We start from the raw sequence: 19,922 nt of genomic DNA on the forward strand, positions 1-19,922 counted from the left end.
CCGTGAAAAATTTAGCACTGGGGCAGATGCTGAGCCAGCACCATGGGAACCCATTCCGATGCACTTGGAATCCCACAGTAACATTTCCCTACTAGCATGCCTAGGGGGCTATGAGGTGGCCATGCTGGAAAGAAAGACAACCTCCCAACCCCTTGCCTGTCCCATTGGAGTGCTTCTGATGATATTACATCTGCTCAATGACATTGTGCGGCTGTGCAACTGGGAAACTGACTCAACACAATGGGAATCACGCACTCATGCAGTCTCAGCTGAAAGGCGCTGGTGTGACCATGAGAACACCCCACCCCCAGCCTCTGCCTGGATTATTTTTCTAGCATCCAGTTTCCATCTGAACATGCCCCGGGACTGGGGACCTCACCACTGCCAAGACCACATCTGATTACCAGACCCTAAGCTTCAGAACAAGGGTTCCCAAACTTCAGTCATTTGTCTACCACCTTCTCGAGTACAGCTGAAAGATTTTCCTTCATAATTGTCCTTAACTCAACCCACTTTCTAACATAAATAAATGTATTTTAAAAAGAAATCTTTTGGCTCCCTGGGAATGGAAAATCAGCATCATTTGCCATAAATAGAAATTAATTGTGAAAATAAATACCCCCTGCCCCCAAAGTTCACAAATTCTGGTTCAAGGCTATTGCCTGCCATAGGAACTAAGCTGCAGACCTGCTCTAAGTTAAAGAGGGGAAACTAGAGTTAAAGAGGCACTAAACACCTTAGCCTCAGCGAAGATTCCCCCCTTGATGGAATCAGAAGAACTGAAAGAGAACTGAAAAGGGAATCGCTTTCCCACCAGTGATTTAATGTCATGTGATGGCAGAGCCATCTAAAATCACCCCAGCATCATGAATCCCACTGTGCAGAAAACAGCATTAAACAGGGATCTCTCTTCCATTGATTCCAGTTCTGTCTTCAGTGGTCTCCAACCAGGAAGCCAGTTCTCCTTTTCTCTGAATGCCCCCACAGGTGGGGCGTGTGTGTCACCATTTTCACAGGTGACTACCTGTCCATCAGTGTGTTCGCTGAGTACACAGAGCATGCGAGGCTCTTTGCAGGCACTGTGGGAGGACAGAAAGACATGGACCACAAGGTGGCGGCCCTCACAGAGAGCTAAAAAAAAACTGTCAGGTTGGTTTCATGCCTCAAACCAGTGCCCCTTCTTTCTCCCCAACAAACCACGCTCACCTCCCACCCCTCAGAGTAGTGGACCTTTGCATGTGCGTATCCCTCTTTCTGGAATGTTCTTAGATCTTGGTGTAACTGACTTCTACTCTTCATTCAGCCCCAACTCCTAAGTCAGCAGAGAAGCCTCCCCCACTTTTCTGGTCTACGTGATCTGCCTGCCTTCAGCTCTTGAAGCACTAAACATTATCTGCCATTTTCTTATGTATCGCTGTGCACTTCTTTTTTCTGTCTTGCTGTCTGGAATGGAAGCTCCCAGCGGGCAGGGATTTATGTCTGTCTCACCACTGCTCTGTCCCCGTGCCCAGCACAGTGCCTGGCCCACAGCAGATATTAAGTCATTATCAGTGGAGTGAGGGATGCTGTTTTCAAGAGTGTTCTCCTCCCCACTCCAGGTCTCGCCAAGAAGCCTCAAGCCTTGAGATGACAATATAGCATTCTCTTCCCCTTGGCAGCCCCACGGCCTCCAGCTCTCTGACTCCTCTGAGGGCAGGGAGCATGAATAATTCCATGGCTCATGATCTGCTTGCAAACTGTGGTAAAAACACAATGAGGATGCTTGGGGCAGGGGGAGCAGGGGCTCAGACCAGGCTCTGGAACACACCAGGGTGGGTGAGCCAGGCATTCGCTCCACAGCCCAGGGAGGGCCAGGAAGCTCAAGGTAAGGCCAGGTGTGGAGGGTCAAGTCCAAGGTGGGGCTTTAGCAGGATGGGACACTGGTTCTCTAGGAGCCCTAAGACCCCCTGAGGAAAAGGCAAAGTGGAGAGACTTGGGTTTCCCCAAAGAGGACTGCCAGGGCCGTAACACCCTCATACAGCAAACCAAAGCTCTCCTTGATTCACATCCTCCCAGGGTTGTACATGGACTCCCGCTGTGCGCAGCATGAAATACCACAAAAGCAAGGGGGAAATGGAAGAATTGAGGCATTGGAGATAGTCTCCACCAGAATATTGTCTGCTTGGGTTCATTGCAATCCCCATTTTATAGATGAGAAAACGGAGGGGTAGCGAGGTTAGGTAGCTTGTCAAAGGTCACACCCCCAGTAAGTGGCAGAGCTGGGAGTGGAACACTCATACCCTTCACCACCGTCTTGCCTCAGGAAGCTCAGAGCTATAGAATAAAGGAAGATAGACACAGAAAACACAGCAAAGGCTTAGGCATGATCAATTTACAGCAATACCAGGGCTGCAGAAAAATCAGGCTGCAGGAAGTAGAAGGGCACAGCATTGGGGCTTTACTCTAAACCAATTAAATCAGAACCTCTGGGGACAGCCCCCACCAATAGGTGCTAAAAGATGCCCAGTGATTCCAATCAACAGCAAGGTTTGCAAACCACCTCCCTTGGTCCTTAAATGAAAACATTCAAAGCACCAGCTGCCTCACGTTCCTGGTGAATTGAGGTCAAGTATAGCATATACACCAATATATGTATTTTATATATGTATATATTTATGTATTATTATATATTTACATGTGTATTCACAGGTGCCTCTCAGATTGCTTGGTTCCAGAGAGAGAACTAAATGCTTTTTTCACGATGCCTCCTGGGAAAAAGAACAGACTTATTTTCCCAACACCAAGACCCTGCTGCTAGAGTGGCAAATCCGGTCCCACTAACACACCAGTGAGTGAAGAAAAGTCGTTGGTGCATCTTTATCTTTTGTTTCCTCCAACTGGCCCTGCCAGGGTGTCACAGGGTAACCTGGGGCAAGTGGCACCTGCTCACTGGGCCCACAGTTCCTCCGACAGAGACCAAGAGGACAGTCGGATTAAAGCTGCATTCCCTGAGCATCACTGCCTTAGGTCCAGTTACCTAGAAGCAAAGGGAGGGGTGTGGATTCTTGTGCTAGGATTTTCTTTTTTTTTTTGAGATGGAATTTCACTCTTGTCACCCAAGCTGGAGTACAGTGGCGCAATGTCGGCTCACTGCAACCTCTGCCTCCCGGGTTCAAGCAATTCTTCTGCCTCAGCCTCCTGAGTAGCTGGGATTACATGCGCCTGCCAGCACGCCCGGCTAATTTTTTGTATTTTTAGTAGAGATGGGGTTTCGCCATGTTGGCCAGGCTGGTCTAGAACTCCTGACCTCAGGTGATCCACCCACCTTGGCCTCCCAAAGGGTTGGGATTACAGGTGTGAGCCACCGTGCCCAGCTGTGCTAGGAATTTTCTAAGGTATACTCTTGGGTGAAACCAAGAAGAAATTCATTTGAAGCCTGCACTCATGACAGCTGCAGGTGAGGAGTACATGATCCAGCAAATGGGACCTGGGTGGGCCCTCAGTGTCAATCACACCACTGTGATCATTTCTGTGGGTGCACCACCTGTTCTACTCACTATTCAACAGTTTTCCTTAAAACACATTAAGCTTAAATTGATTCATTTTTAAAATATTTATTCTGTTTTGTTTTTTGTTTTTAAAACAGGGTCTCGCCTGCTGCCCAGGCTGGAATGCAGTGGCATGATCACAGCTTGCTGCAGCCTTGACCTCCTGGGCTCAGGTGATCCTTTTGCCTCAGCCTCCTACAGGTGCATGCCACCACACCTGGGTAATTTTTTTATTTTTTGTAGAGATGGGGGTCTCCCTATGTTCCCTGAACTGGTCTTGAACTCCTGGGCTCAAGTGATCCTCTCACCTCAACCTCCCAAAGTGCTGAGTTTACAGGCATGAGCCACCACACCCAGCCCGATTCATTTTTAAACATGCATTACGCTGTAAATGGAAAATCGGCATCACTTGCCAAGGGACATTTAAGTAATACACCGAAATGAACACGAGCATAATACAGTCTTTAACATCGCCTGTATGCTACAGGAGTCATTTCCAAATGCCTGCGGGCATGCAGACCCCACTCTGGGTGTGTCGATGATTAAGCCTCTCTCAGGCTCTGGTCTGGGAAGAATGTGACCCCGTGTCACACTGGTATAAACGGATGCTGATCATGCCATCGGGCCTGATGTGGCTCCAGACAGAGCCAACTGCAGGAGGGAGAGGGAGCAGCTGCCCTGACCCTAGTGACTTCTCAGGGCTTCCAACCCTGCCCTTGCAGCCTCCCCCTCAATGCTCACCCAAGCCTCCCTTCTCCCACTCCTCCCCTGGGTCTGCTGAGACGCTGGGGATACATCGCGATGGTTACTGGGGTGCCGTGCTGAACTATCAGATAGGAAGCGATGGTCCCTGTGCCTGCCAGCTCTTGCTGGGCTTAAACAAATACCATCAGAACTAATGGCAGAGGAGAAAACCTGACTTAACTTAGGGCTAGAAAGTGTCCCTGAAAAAATGGTGGCTTTTTTTTTTTTTTTTTTAAAGACAGAGTCTCACTCTGTCACCCAGGCTGGAGTGCAGTGGTGCAATCACAGCTCACTGTAGCCTTGAATTCCTAGCCTCAAGCAATCCTCCCACCTTAGCCTCTGGAGTACCTAGGACGACAGGTGCACACCACCACACCCAGCTAATGTTTATTTCATTTTATTTTTGAGACAGAGTCTTGCCCTGTCACCCAGAGCTTGAGTGCAGTGGCGTGATCTCAACTCACTGTCACCTCTGCCTCTTGAATTCAAGCAATTCTCCTGCCTCAGCCTCCCGAGTAGCTGGGACTACAGGCATGTGCCACCACACCTGGCTAATTTTTGTATTTTTAGTAGAAACAGGGTTTCTTTACGTTGGCCAGGCTGGTCTCGAACTCCTAACCTCAAGTGATCCACCCACCTCGGCCTCCCAAAGTGCTGGGATTACAGGCATGAGCTACCACATCTGGCTGGCTAATTTTTATTTTTTATTTTTGTAGAGATGGGGTCTCACTATGTTGCCCAGGCTGGTCTCAAACTCCTGGCCTGAAGCGATCCTCCTGCCTCGGCCTTCCAAAGTGCTGAGATTATAGGCATGAGCCACCATGCCTGGCCTGGTATGAGTCTTAAAGGTCTTAAAGGATAAAGAATTAGCTGGACAGAAAGAGGAAGGCAATGTGGAAGAAGAAGAAGGGCGAGGGAAAGAGCAGGTAGAAGCAGTGGTGAGAGAGGATTAAGAGTTGCAGGAACTGGCAGGGTGCGGTGGCTCATGCCTGTAATCCCAGCACTTTGGGAGGCTGAGGCAGGTGGATCATGAGGTCAAGAGATAGAAACCAGCCTGGCCAACACGGTGAAACCCTGCCTCTACTAAAAATACAAAAATTAGCTGGGCATGGTGGTGTGTGCCTGTAGTCCCAGCTACTTTGGAGGCTGAGGCAGGAGAATCGCTTGAACCAGGGAGTCGGCGGCTGCAGTGAGCTGAGATCGCGCCACTGCACTCCAGCCTGGTGACAGAGCAAGATTCCATCTCAAAAAAAAAAAAAAAGAGTTGCAGGAACTAAGAAAAAAGAGTGGGCTAGAGTAGAAAGCAACAGGGGAGAGTGATGAGTCCAGAGAAGGGGTTAGACCAGTACGTCTCACCACCAACCACACTGGGGGCACCTTAAACCCCTGTGCCCTGGACCCTGCCTCCAGAGATTCTGATATCATTACTTTCAGGTGGGGACAGGAAATCAGCATTCTATCCAGATTCCCCAGGAGATTCTGAAGGGCAGTCAGCCAGGGACCTCTGAGTCAGATCATGTAAGGCCTGGTTTTTGCTTAGGAGCAGTTGAAACTACTGAAGAATTTTAAGTGGGGCAGGGGAAGAGTGACTTGGTCAGCTTTGTGTCTCTATCAGATCCTTCTGGATACATATGGGAAACGGACTGCAAGGCCATAGTGGCTGCGGGGACACAGGTCATGGAGCTTGTGCAATTGTCAAGGCAAAAGATGGCAGCGGTCTGGGCCAAGATGGAAGCCACTGAGATGAAGAGAGGGGATGGATTCCAGAAGGACTGAAGGTTTGCATGAAGAGACAGAGGACCGCTCCAGGCTTCCACTGTAAGCCCGTGATGGGTGGTGGTGGTGTATACCGAGAGGCCACCACTGTTGGCTCAAACACCAGCCTGGTCCACTGCTGTCAGCCTCTCCTGGGCTCTAGGCCCTGGGCTTTAGGGCTCATGACCATCCATCTGAATTTCAAGACACTTTCCACATTAATAAGAGAGAGGACTCAAGGCTCCCTGGCCACATTTTACTCAAAACATCATATCACCTGATGATCTAAATATATTCAAAAAAGTCAATGAGGGAGCAGGAGAAAGAGGGGATTTTTCATTTTTCTTCTGTACCCTAGACAGACAAGGGCAAAGACCCTTAAAAGATTTAGGTTGCAGCTGGGCACAGTGGTTCACGCCTGTAATCCCAGCACTTTGGGAGGCTGACGAGGGAGGATCACTTGAGGCCAGGAATTTGAGAGCTGCCTGGGTGACAAAGCGAGACCCCAGTCTCTACAAAAAATTTAAAAATTAGCTGGGTGCACCTGTGGTCCCAGCTACTCAGGAGGCTGAGGACAGAGGATCACTTGAGCCCAGGTGTTCGCGCTGCCGTGAGCTGTGACTGCACCACTACACTCCAGCCTGGGTGACCCAGCGAGATCCTGTCTCAAAAAAAAAAAAAAAAGATTTAGGTTTCTCTTGACCCTCCCGTAGATGATCTTCCATCCACTGCTAGATAAATTCCATTACAGGGGCCGAGTCCATTTTTGTTCACTACCCGGCACATAGTAAGCAGCCAATAAATATTAGAATGAACACATGAGGAATAAATCAGGATAGATGACCTGTCACAGAACTCCCAAGTTCAGGAATTAAGGATTATCTCCAGAATAAATGTCACAGCCTGGGAGTTAGTTTCCAAATAGCACCCCCTCGACCCTCCACATGTCTGTACACAGCCCCCCTGTAGCACCCCGCAATCCAATTCTCTGATCCCACTGGCATCCGCCTACTGTCTTCAGAATGCACCTGTCACCCCTCAGCAGACACCATGTTATTCATGTCACAGTTACTAAGCACTCATTCTGGCACGGATGAGGACCTCAAGGCTGGAAAACCGTGATGAGTTAGAGAAGCTCCCATCCCCACTCCAAAGACAAATGTCCACTATAAGACAACTGGGACCCCAAAGCCTCTCCTCCATCAGTTCTATGAGAGAAACAGAACCCTTCACTTCACAGTGAAACGGAGTGGTCAGCATGGTTTTTTTTGTTTTGTTTTTGTTTTTGTTTTAAGAGATGGAGTCTTGCTCTGTCGCCCAGGCTAGGGTGCAGTGGCACAATCTCAGCTCACTGCAGCCTCAAACTCCTGGACTCAAGCGATCCTCCCACCTCAGCCTTCAAAGCAGCTGGGGCTACAGGTGCGTGTCACCATGCCTGGCTAATTTTGCTATTTTTTTGTAGAGACAGGGTCTCATTATGTTGCCCAGGCTGGTCTCAAAACTCCTGTGCTCAAGCAATTCTCCTGCCTAACCCTCCCAAAATTCTAAAATTACAGGCCTGAGCCACCACACCTGGCCACGGTTAACCCCCACGAACAGCATCCAGACTGGAAACACATTATGTTCATTGGCATCTGCAGTGTGATGTTCCAAGGGGGATGCTCCATGTGGACTGGATGACACCTGCTCACACTGGTCACCATTTCCTTGTCTCTGGATTTTCAAAACAGTCCCTAACTGGTCCATCCATGGAGTCTCTGACCCCCCACAGCCAAAGGCATCATCTCTCCCCATCCTCACACCTGCACAACCGCCATTGCTTACCAAGCTCAGGGAAAATGAGGGCATTATTATTGAAGTCAGTAATTCCTGAAGATACTCTCTTGGTTATAGATAAGGCTTGAGATAAGATTGTATCCTTTCAATCCAGTTCCTTCCCTACCATCCCATCAGAGACAACCACATGGACCTACTCCGATGTCTCCTTCCAGACATTGTTCCTCGTATAAACATGTGAGGCCACAGAAAATACAACAAGAATTTCTGTTTATGTTTATATGAATAATACATTTTTCCACATATACTTCTCCTGGTTGTTCTTTTTTAAAACTCAGTAATGCCATAAAGCTCTTTCCATATGGGTACAATGGATAAACCTTTTTTTTTTTTTTTTTTTTTTGAGACAGAGTCTGGCTCTGTCGCCCAGGCTGGAGTGCAGTGGCATGATCTCGGCTCACTGCCACCCCCATCTCCTGGGTTCAAGCGATTCTTGTGCCTCAGCCTCCCAAGTAGCTGGGATTACAGGTGCACACCACCACGCCCAACTAATTTTTGTATTTTTGGTAGAGATGGGGTTTCACTATATTGGCCAGGCTGATCTTGAACTCCTGAACTCAAGTGATCTGCCTGCCTTGGCCTCCCAAAATGCTGGGATTAGAGGCTTGAGCTACCGCGCCCAGCCCCTTGTTCTTTTTAACTGCTGTAAAATATTCTGCAAAATGGCTGATGGATATTTAGGTTGCTTCCACTTTTCCTTTTCTCTATTTCTTACCTATCATTGGATATTCTATTCCAATAATGCTCCGTGAGCATCCTCACGCCTGCCTCCTTAGCCAGGTTCTTGGGGATGTGGAAGGGCAGCCCACTTCACACTGTGGCCCCCCTCATCCCTCCCTGCTCCATCTCCCTCCCTTCATACACTCAGCACTGAAGACAAACCAGGAACCCACTGCTCCTCCAGCAGGGTCCCTGCTCGCAATCTCTGCCTTTTCTTTTTAAAAATTATACATTTTTTTTTTTTGAGATGGAGTCTCGCTCTGCCACCCAGGCTGGAGTGCAGTGGCACAATCTCGGCTCACTGCAAGCTCTGGGTTCACACCATTCTCCTGCCTCAGCCTCCCAAGTAGCTGGGACTACAGGTGCGTGCCACCATGCCGGCTAATTTTTTGTATTTTTAGTAGAGACAGGGTTTCACCATGTTAGCCAGGATGGTCTCGATCTCCTGACCTCACCATCCGCCCACCTCAGCCTCCCAAAGTGCTGGGATTATAGGCGTGAGCCACCGTGCCTGGCCCATATATGTATTTTTTTTTAATTTAAGAGATGGGTTTCACTCTGTCTCCCAGGCTGGAGTACGTGGAACAATCATAGCTCACTGCATCCTCAAAGTGGCAGCAGACTTGAAGTGGCAGCCTCGAAGCCCTGGGCTCAAGCAATCCTCCCGCCTCAGCCTCCTGAGTAGCTGGGAATACAGGTGTGTGCCACCACATCCAGCTAACCTCTGCCTACTCTCTCACTGTTCCTTGTTGCCTGACCTTTCTGGAACCATCACTGCTTGGGGAATTTGAAATATCCTCCCAAGCCCATCTCCAACACTACAGGCTTAAGGAAACCTTTGCACACCACTTATGGTGGGCTTCCCTGAAACCACATCTGGTCGCCTTGGTCCTGGAGCTTGCATTCTTTTTTTTTTTTTTTTTTTTTGAGACAGAGTCTCGCTCTGTCACCCAGGCTGGAGTGCAGTGGCGTGATCTTGGCTCACTGCAAGCTCCGCCTCCCGGGTTCACGCCATTTTCCTGCCTCAGCCTCCCAAGTAGCTGGGACTACAGGCACCTGCCACCACACCGGGCTAATTTTTTTGTATTTTTAGTAGAGACAGGGCTTCATCGTGTTAGCCAGGATGGTCTCAATCTCCTGACCTCGTGATCCACCTGCCTCGGCCTCCCAAAGTGCTGGGATTACAGGCGTGAGGAGCTTGCATTCTTGGACTTGTCACCCCCATCGCTAGATGATAACCTCCTCTGAAGACAGGAAAATTCCCCATTGTATTGCCAAAGCCTGCAGCAGCTCACTGCACAGAGTTGCTTAATAATAACCCATCAAGATTAAAGTGAGGAAGCCAGCCTCTCCCTCAGCCCTCCTTTGGTTCAAGCAAACCACAAACAAATCAAGCCACTTCCATGTGCATCAATATATCATCTCTTCTGATCCACAGACAACTGGCAAAGGTCATCAGAGTGGAATCATGACCCTCATTAAATATGAAGGGACTCCCTTGGAAGCTAAGTGGCAGGTCTCGGTCTGAAGCTGAACATAGGGGCCTCTTTGCAAAAGAGGGGCTTGGTCTGGGAGCTCTCAGATATTTCAGGATGAGTCGTGTTTCCAAAAAGTGTGACGCGTCCATCCCAGCCCCTCTTATAAAACCATCTCCCCAAAAGCAGGCACTCTAGTACTCAGATTTTTGCCAAAAGCAAGGACCACTGTGCTTATTAACTAAATTCTTTGAGTATCTTAAAATGTTTTAAAGTTTACAGGATCAACTATTGTTTCAACCCAAGCAGAAGTATCTGTGAAACCATGGGTTTGTGTGCTACTTACATTTTTTCCCCCAATACCTATCAAGAAGAAGACATAATTATTCTTTTCTGTTTTTATGCCATGGGCCTTTGAGAATTATCTTGTGTGCCGCCAGTGGTAACACATTTTGGAAAACATTCATAAGATCAACCAAAAAACTTTGGTTCTTATTTATTCACTGCAAATTTCTTAAATTCATTGCATTTTGAGGAAAGACAGTTCAGAGAAGTTTGTGATCAGGTCATCAAAAGAGAAATCTTCAAAGTGCACGACTTTGCTATTGGGAAAAACTTGCTTGATCTTAGACTATGAGCGGTCTGCACTGAGACGCTTGGCTTGTCTGTCTGTATATCCTGCATGGTGATGGCGATTTTGCATCCTAGATTTCTCAGGACAATCATGGTGTCAAATATCACCCTGGTGACCCCTCCCTCAGCTCTGGACCCAGAGTTCCAGGAAGCTTCTAGAAGCTGATGTCATCTAGCCTGTCCCTAAAGAGCAGGAACTGGAGAAGTCTCTTCTTCATCCTCAGTCCCTTTTAGATCAACAGAAGCCCAGCTTGCCAAGGAAGATGAGGGCCCCAGGAATTCAATTATTCACTTTAGCAACTACTCATTAAGCCCCGGAGATACTGCATGAACAAAACCAACAGTGTCTCTGCACGGGAAGGAGGGAGGGACTCATTTGGCCAGTTCTCCTCCAGCCTCCTTCCTCCCTATATCCTGCCCCAAGATGGGCCAGCATTCCCAGGATTCAACAGCTTTGCCCGGGAGCGACCCAGTGCTCAGTGGGAAGTGACCTACTGCCTGAGCGGAGCTCTTGCTCACCATTGTCCCATCAGCACGGGAGCACGGAAATCCAGCATCCTGCACAGATGACGTGCTATAAGGGTCCCAGGCCCTGGGGACCTGGGCCTGGAATCCCACTGAACTCCCCTCAGCTGTGGCCTAGATCTAGTCCTGGGTCGGCTGCCAAATTGCTGTGTGACCTGGGCAAGTCACTCCACCTCTCTGAGTGTCCCCAGCTGTCAGTGTCATACTGGGACTTCTAAGGTCCTTATGCCCTGAAATTCTCCAGTCTTAGCCCAGGGCTGTCCCGAATGCAGTGAGCTCTCACCCTTTCAGGCACCTGAAGGAGCATGAGTACCTCTGGAGCCGTGCAGGACAGGTGCCCTCATCACCACCACCAGCCTCCGCTCAGGTGTCAGGTTACCAGCCCGGCACTCTCTCGCTGGGTGGCAGCTCTGCCTCTGATATTTTTAGACTCCCCCCTGGCCTGTCCCTAACAAGAGCCAGATGCATCTGATTCCTGCCACAGTGCTGCTGAAATTGCATTCTTTGGCTAACTTCTGCAGGGAGCCAGGCTTCACCACTCCTGGGGTGAGAAGGAGAGACTGCTCTGCCTGTCACCACCACACCAATCCCCATTCCTTCCCTGCACATGCTGAGGCCATCGTCCAAGAGTCAGGCCTCCATCCCTTCTATGATGCCAACTGCCCTCTTCCTTCATTCCAGCTGCTGCCGCCAATCACCTGCCCTCCTGAGACACCCCGACACACACACCCCTCCTGCACAGGCATCCCGAGGCTGGCCTTTAACTCTCTCCTCTGGGACAGATCTGCTCCCTTAATCCCAGTGCCTGGGCCCCACCCCACCTTTGGGTAAGTAACGTCACCGCCTCCCCTCTGGAACTCCCGTGGCTGGAGAGCCCTGCCCTGTCCCCACCTTAGCCCCTGTAGCCCGTGTCAGAGTCCCCACTTGGCCACAGAGCTGGGAAGCAGCCACATGTTACCCCCCCCCACCCCCCCCCCCACAATTATCTGACCCCCACCCCCCGCAAAAGGAGGGAGGCTGGACTTCTGCTTCCCAAACAAACCTCGCCAAGCAGCCAGCAGTCCAGCGCCAGCCCATCTGGCCTGGAAGGACATTTATATATTTTCATCTCGACAGACTTCCCTTCCTGGTACCATCTGGCGGAGTTTACTATGACAAAGAAGTGGCCTTTGCTGTGCCCTCACTGACCTGGAAGGCTGTATAGCAGAGGCGAGGGCAGGAGAGTGTCACTCTATGCCTAGGGTGAAAAATGGGCTGGTTGATCCTCCCTGTTAATTACCCGTTGCTGGAAAATGGGGAGTCTGTGCACATATGCATGTGGTTTTAGCTCCTACTACGAAGATATTATGTGAGAGGCAGAGAAAAGATACTGAGGTGAAACATTCACTTCCATTCCAGGAAGAAAGGATTTAAGTGCCATTACTGTGGTGGGGGTGGAGAAGCAGGGACGGTTTGCTAAATGGATGTGCTCCATAGCCACAATAAAATGCCACCAAGCCCTTTAGCCGCTCATTAGCTAGACCCTAATCTGGGGTGGTGTCAGCCAGAGTGGGTGCACCCCCTCCTCCGGCCCGAGGTGGGGCAGTGTCAGCCCCAAGCCTCACCCTCCTCACAGGGACGCTTCCGCCTGGCCCTGCCCTCACCCACTCAGCTGGTCGACTCCGTGGTTTCCAACACAAACACATTCTCTGGATTTCAGGCGCACCTCAATCTCTCCACTTGAGGGGCAGAGGAGGCTCCAGGCTATGTGGCCAGCCCTCTGCCTCCTACTCGACTCCCTGGTTCCCCATGGGATGGAGGTGGTGAGATCCAAAAACCCTCAGTGGGAAAACAGGTTCTGCACCTTCCTGCCACCTCCACGCCTCTCCCTGGGCTGTGGTCTTGGCATTTGCCAAGGCCCCCGTGGGCATCCGCGCCCTGTTTTCCCCAGAAGGGTCTCCCCTCATTCCCTGCAAACCAGCAGGGCATCTCCAGGTGGAAAGAAGGGGAGGGCTTGGGAGGCAGATAGAGGTTCAAGGTCTAGTTCTTTGCATTTACCAGCTCAGTGGCCTTGAGCAAACCGACTTAGATCTCTAGCCTGTTTCCCCACTTGCAACAGGAGAGTGTGCTGGAAACAGCTCAGGGATGAGGCTCCCAGGGAGAAATGGAGATGGAGGGCGAGCACCAGCCAACTGCAAACCTCCAGCAGCTCAGGTCGCCATCCTTCCCCTTGTGTGACTCCTGGGAAACCAGGACCCCGTCCCTTCCTCGTCCTCTTTAAGCTTTCTTAACTGAAGGCTGAATTCCAGGAAGAGGTGCCCAGCAATAATGTGTCGGTTCTTAGATTTCTCTCTGATTCAGACTGGAGTGCAGAGGTGGCTAAAGGCAGCTTTAAAAAATGTTTATGATAAAATATGCATAACATCATAATCATCATTTTAACCGATGATAAGCACACAACTCAGTGGCATTAAATACCTTCACAATACTGTGTAACCATTGCCACTATGTATACCCAAAACTTCTTCATCCTCCCCAACAAAAACTCTGTCCCATTAAACAGTAACTCCCGGTTCCCAGGTACCCCCAGCCCCTGGCAACCATCATTCTACTTTCTGTCTATAAAATTTGCCTATTCTAGGTGTCTCATAAAAGTGGAATCACACTGTATTTGAACTGGAGGCTTCTTAAGTCCCTCTCCAAGCCCCTTACTTAGACACAGCTGAATTATAAGATCAAGGTGCACACACACACATACACACACACACACACACCCTCAAAGCTTGGGAGGGGCAGTGCTCCCTTCCCCAAAACTGAAGCTGGCCTGGAGGGAGAGCTTTGCCCTGTGGTGTCTTCGGAGTCCCCACGTCCAGCCCCACATCTTCACCTAAAAGACCTCCCTGGAGCGTGCTCAGATCTCTGGATTTGGGGAGGGCGTAGAATACACACTACGAGCTGCAGCCTCTCCTCCCTCTGGAACCCATGGGTGTGGTCTCGCCTCTTTAAAGCCCCCCAAGCCGTACTAGAGTTGGCAGGGAGAGAGGTGTCATCCCAGCAGGGCCTCCCGGCTCCTCCACCGTTCCTGACCCCCAAGAAGTCGCTCCTCGCCGCTCGGGGGCGCGACGGAGCAGCGGCGGGGGCCTAGAGGGGTACGCAGCCCAGGAGGACCCGCTGGCCCGGCCTGGCGCACCAGTCCCGCCCGCGAGGCGAGTCTGGGGACGCTGCCCGGGAATCCCTCACGCGACCTGGGGATCTCCCTGGACTCCAAGAGCCCCGGGTGTGAGTCCGGCGGGGCGAGGGGAGGCGCCCTGACTCCTCCCCAAACTTTTCCCGCCTGCTTCGGCTCAAAAGGCGTGGGAAGCTGTCCCGGGATGGCGAAGTGGAATTCTGGGGCCGGAGCGAGCGTGGCGCAGACCGGAGGTCGGCGGCATGGGTGGCACCTCGGCCCTCCCGTTACTGTCACCAATTCCGGGGGTTGCTCCCGGTCCAGTAAGTGGAGGGGTCGCGTCCCTGCTGCCCGGGAGTACACGATCCCAGGGCCCCCCCCCGATGTCGCCCCGCGCCCTGGGTGCGCCCACAACTCACCCGGCGCTGGCGGCTGCGCTGGCGGCTGGATCGACGGACTGGCTGGGGGTGCGAGGCGAGGCCGCCGGGCTGTTTTGAAGCTCTGGGCTGGGACTGCGCGCCCTCCCTCCACCCTCTAGGCGGCGGGGCCCCTCCTTCCCCGATCCCGCCTCCCGGGCCGTGACGCCAGGAGCCGGGAGAGCCGAGTGGGAGGGGCCGCCGGCGAAGGGAGGGGGCCCTGGAGGGAAAGGCCGAGGCTGGGAGCGCCCTGGCGCCCCCCTACCACCGTCTCCGCCCGCCTCCCTGCGGCTCTGTGGCCAAGTTTGGGGCGGAGCCGGTGGCACGGGCCCGGGGGAAAAGGGAGAAAGGGAGGCTCCCGGGAGCAAGGGGCTTCCCTTCTCTGCAGGTTTCCACATCCCTCTCGTTCTCTTTCCTCTCCTCTTCTCCCCTTTTCTTCCTCTTCCCTAAGGAGTTTTGGAATCCGGGCTCCCTGCTCTAGAACCCCTTCTCTGGCCTTTTATGAACTTCCTGAGCTCGTCCATAATCTCCCCTGTCTCAGTTTCCTCTTCTGGGAATGGGAGTGATTATAGGTCGGAAGGTATAATACGTCCACAATGTTTGGCTCATGGTACCTGCTCCATGGACGTCAGCCATTGTTATTTTTATCATCTCACCTGGAGTCCTGGCCTTGGTGCGAGATGCCCAGCAACCAGTCTTCAGACTCTTCCAGGACCGCCTGTTCACTTCCCCCACCCCACCAGTACACACACACACACACACACACACACACTGTCACACAAAGCACTCCCCACAGCCTTTCAACCCACAGTCCTGGTATTTAGTGTCCCTGGAAATAACATCAAAGGAACTGCCTTTCTTTCCAGCCTCAGTTTCCCCATCTGGAAACTGGGAGGGCTGATCTGCTCTAGGGGCTCTTGGGAGGATGGGGGAGGAGACCAGAGGCACCTGAGCCCCATCGTGTGTGTGTGGAAGGAGGGAGTGGGAGTCAGTGTATTTTTACAAATTGAAGAAATTCCAAAACAGGGTCACAACATATAACAGTATATTTTAAACTTTTAATTTAACAAGTTCATGTTACTTGCACATACCCCAGAATACAAGGCAATTGACTTGTGCTACTGACAAGAGAATGAGAAACCCTTTTAAGAAATGTTAATTTATTGTGCAATCCTGTGCTCTGGTTGGACTCCATGTTTGTATTTTCTGTTGAGCATCTTTTTTTAATCCTGCTGAGGAGCTCTGTCGTGAGAGGGCCTTGTTGGGTCTAAATTAGAGATCCTTGGGGGATTTGAGATCCCCTCTAAAGGGCCACCCCTCCCCCAGGCCTTGAGCTTCCCAAGTTGGCCTAGGGTCTGACCTGCCAAATCTCCTTTAATTCTACAGTTAACCAAGACTCCCATCCCCCAAGATAATTGTGTGTGTGTATGTGTGTGTGTGTGTGTGTGTGTGTGTGTGTTTGGAGCTGGAGAGGGGACAGGAAGGCACTAATATGAACTGAGTCCTCTTCCTCCATAAAAGGGGAGGAGGGTGAGGTCTGCTTGCTATAGAGGAGGACCAGGAAGGGCCCACCTACCTGCTTATGGCCATGTGGAGGACAGAGAAAACTCCAAAGTCTCCCAGAATGGAAAGGCCAGGCAGGGGATGGAGCAGGCAGGTTTCTGCATTTGCTGAGGGCTTAGTGTGTGCCGGTTACTTTACAAACATAACCTTCAATAGAACACGGCAGCCCTGCAAAACAAGTTACCCTCATTTTATCCATGAAGAAACTAAGGCTCAGAGAAGCTACACCAGTAACTTACCCAAAGTCTCTACGCAGTTGATAAAGTTTGGATTTGAACCCAGACTCACTGCAGCAAACCCCATTCTCCTCTTTCCACCCTATCACTCTTTACCAAATGCTAACCACACTCAAGCTCTAATTTTTGCCATATCCACCTTCCACCTGAACTGGTATTCACTTAATTGTTTTCTTTAAATTAACTCCGTTGATTTTAATATGTTTATTTGAAAAGAAAGCCCTATATTGCCATGGTAAACAGGAAACCAGTGCCATCTGCCAAAAATAGAAGACAAACTTATGAATATAAACACTATTGAAATAAAACAGTGTTAGTAAATTGTAGCCAGATACTGTTGCCTGAAAGAGTCCATGAGTCTGAGGTTTAGGGTCTATTAAAAAGGGAGCCAGGTGCGGTGGTGCTTACCTGAAATCCCAGCTGCTCGGGAGGCTGAGGTTGGAGGATCGCTTAAGCCTGAGAGTTCCGAGGCAGCCTAGGCAGCATAGCAAGACCCTGTCTCTTAAAAAAACAGTGGGGGTGATCAGTAAGATGTTAAAAGCATGCTAACACAGAGAAGTCTTTCTTCTGTTATCAGAACTATTGCAAGATCATTGGAAAAGACGGTCATGTTCTCACTCTGATTCAGAGCCAGGAGATGCCTCCTCCCTGTACTGTCTCCCAAGCCACCAGCTGGTGGGGTGTGTCCCAACTGGAAAGAACCCGTCCAGACCCCCAAGATCCCTCTCCAAGACCCAGAGAAAAAAACAGGACAATTGCTCTTCTCCCTTGTTTCTAAACCCACTCCAGAGCCCAACCTGTCTGTCCCATTCACCTGCTACTTGCTATTCTTTGTTTTCTGTCTTTAAATATACTCCTGTCCCTCTAGGAAGATGGGAGACAGAAACCTGCCTCATACCTGCTTGTATTCCTGCTTCTGGTGTTTCGATAATGAACTTGGTGTGGGGGAAAGTAAGAGTGTGTTTGATGGAGTTCTGGTCCCAGTCCTTCAGCCCCGTATACTAATAGTATACATCCCCACCCTGGCCATAGCCTCGTGATGAGAGGAATATATTCCTCAATTTGATCTTGAGCTTGGCCATGTGACTTGCTTTGGCCAATGAGATATTAGCAAAGATGACACACACAAAGAACGGAAGGGTGCCTGGGTGGTACAATTTGCCCTCTCTCTCTTTTGCCATTTCCGTGAGCATAGTATACCTCTGGCAGCTTAGTGGTCCCAGAAAATGAAAGACATGTGAAGTAGAGCTACCCTAGAGGACCTACAGAACTTCTGTCAGAGACACAGAGCTACTCCAGTCAAGCCACAGACATGTAAATGAGAAATGCATGCTAATTGTTGCATGCCACTGCAGCTCATGGTTGTTTGTTTCACAGCAGTAGCTGGTCTATATGGAGAGAGCGAAAGAACTGTAAGGAAGGCATTTGAAGGTATGGAAAGTCATCGAGGATGGGGGCTTGGTTCAGGGTGGGATAGAAGATAATTGATTATGCAGTGATCTCTCATGTGTCTTTCCTGGCTTGAACATTTTAGGGTTCTGCAGTCTCTTGTACCTGGATCCTGTTCACTCTTTCTTGTTCTCAGAAGGAATGACTAGGGGTGCCCATGCCTGGGTGCAAATCTGATCCCCAACCTTAAGAAAGCCAAACAGAACTCAACGTTGTAGCAGCATAGGTCATGGAGAAGACAACGTGGACTCTTGTTAAGAAGGATGGAGATTTTTTCAAATAGCCACAAACTCCTGATGGGAATAGATTGAATATGAATGTGATTCAACCATCATAACCCACTTTTAGTTGGTGGATTAGCTGAATCTTAACAGATGCCAGGGGTTTTACTAACTTCCATTCAGTGGCTGCTTCCACTGAAAACAAACTGTTCATAGGCTGCTAAGATGACCCCCATGCCCCTGCCTCCTGGTATTCATGCCTTTGTGTAATTCTCTCCCCTTGAGAGTGGGCTGCACCTAATGACTTGCTTCTTTTTTTTTTCCTTTTTTTTTTTTTTTTTTTTTTTTTTTTGAGACAGAGTCTTGCTCTCTCGCCCAGGCTGGAGTGCAGTGGCACAGTCTCGGCTCACTGCAACCTCAGCCTCCTAGATTCAAGCAATTCTCCTGCCTCAGCCTCCCGAGTAGCTGGGATTACAGGCACCTACCACCATGCCTGGCTAATTTTTGTATTTTTAGTAGAGACGGGGTTTCACCATGTTGGCCGGGCTGGTCTCGAACTCCTGACCTCAGGTGATCCACCCACCTCGGCCTCCCAAAGTACTGGGGTTATAGGTGTGAGCCAGCGTGCCCAGCCACAAAGGCACTTCTAAGTGTGGCTCAGCTGGTTGCCATCTTGGTGTGAGACAGATGGTTGGGTAGCCCCCAAGTCCTTACTGTATGAAGAGTCAGGAAATCTGAATTCCTTAGAGTGGGACCTGAGAAACATGCTTTCTTGAGGCCATTTCCTCCCTGCCACCCACCTCCACAGACTGGGTTGGGGGAAGGATGGGGATAATGATTTCAAGCCCTAGTATCGTCCGACTTAAAGCTCAGAGCTCTGGGTCTCATAGCTTCTCACCGTGAGTCAGGGGGTAAAGCCATACCTTTTGAGTCTGACCTTTCCTGCTTCCTTTTGTCTCTGATTTCTGTCACAGAAATACCTACAAACTGCTGTCATAAAACATCCTGCAAATGCAATAAGAATGAACAGTACAAATAGTGTCCGTTTGACTTACGACAAAGGTTTGACTAAGCACCAAAGGCAACAACCACAGAATTTCCAAACTTCTGGAGAAACAGCCCCAAACCATGCTGTTTTAGGCTGTTTCGTGTCTCCTAAAGCCATCACATGAAATGAATGCAAATGTCTGTGAGTAGAACAAAGGTAAGTGGCTGTGCCCGGGTTTTTCCCATTATAGAAACCTCTGGCTGCTTGACTCTGGTTCTGTTTTCATCAGGAGGTTTGGCACCACAGGAATGGAGCTTCAGAGCTCTCCCAGATTTGAATTTGCCTGAAATATGGTCAGAAAGGATAACAGGAAGCAAGGGGTGGGGGTTGTGCTCCACCACCAGAGTCATTACTACCCAAACGTCTGGAACCCAGCGTGGCTCATGGGATGTTCTTGGCAAGTCACAGAAGAAAGTCCCCAGGTGTCCCCAGAGTGGCAAGGAGGATGGAGGCCAGCTCTCTTGGCCTGTCTTCTGAAAAGAACAGTTTGGCACTGAAAAGTTTTGCAAAGAAGAAGAAAAAAAGATGTTTTTGTTGTTAATAATGTCCCAGGAGTGGGCTGTCATTTTCCCAGGATCCCAAGTACAGTCATAAAAGCGATCCCTCAGTCTATGAGAGCATTCTTGTAC

The 19,922-nt window shown here is 50.2% G+C and overlaps 1 protein-coding gene across 1 annotated transcript in view; it reads right to left on the reverse strand.

Moving 5' to 3' along the window:
- Positions 1 to 15,065, reverse strand: part of EMP2 (epithelial membrane protein 2) — a 52,220-nt gene extending 37,155 nt beyond the window's left edge. Inside the window, exon 1 of the mRNA XM_019012739.4 lies at positions 14,780 to 15,065. The gene's annotated coding sequence lies outside the window, so the exon portion shown is untranslated. The remainder of the gene's footprint in view (positions 1 to 14,779) is intronic.
- Positions 15,066 to 19,922: the final 4,857 nt, after the last annotated feature.

Source organism: Gorilla gorilla, chromosome 18, assembly GCF_029281585.2.
Source record: "Gorilla gorilla gorilla isolate KB3781 chromosome 18, NHGRI_mGorGor1-v2.1_pri, whole genome shotgun sequence".
NCBI classification, from domain to species: domain Eukaryota; kingdom Metazoa; phylum Chordata; class Mammalia; order Primates; family Hominidae; genus Gorilla; species Gorilla gorilla.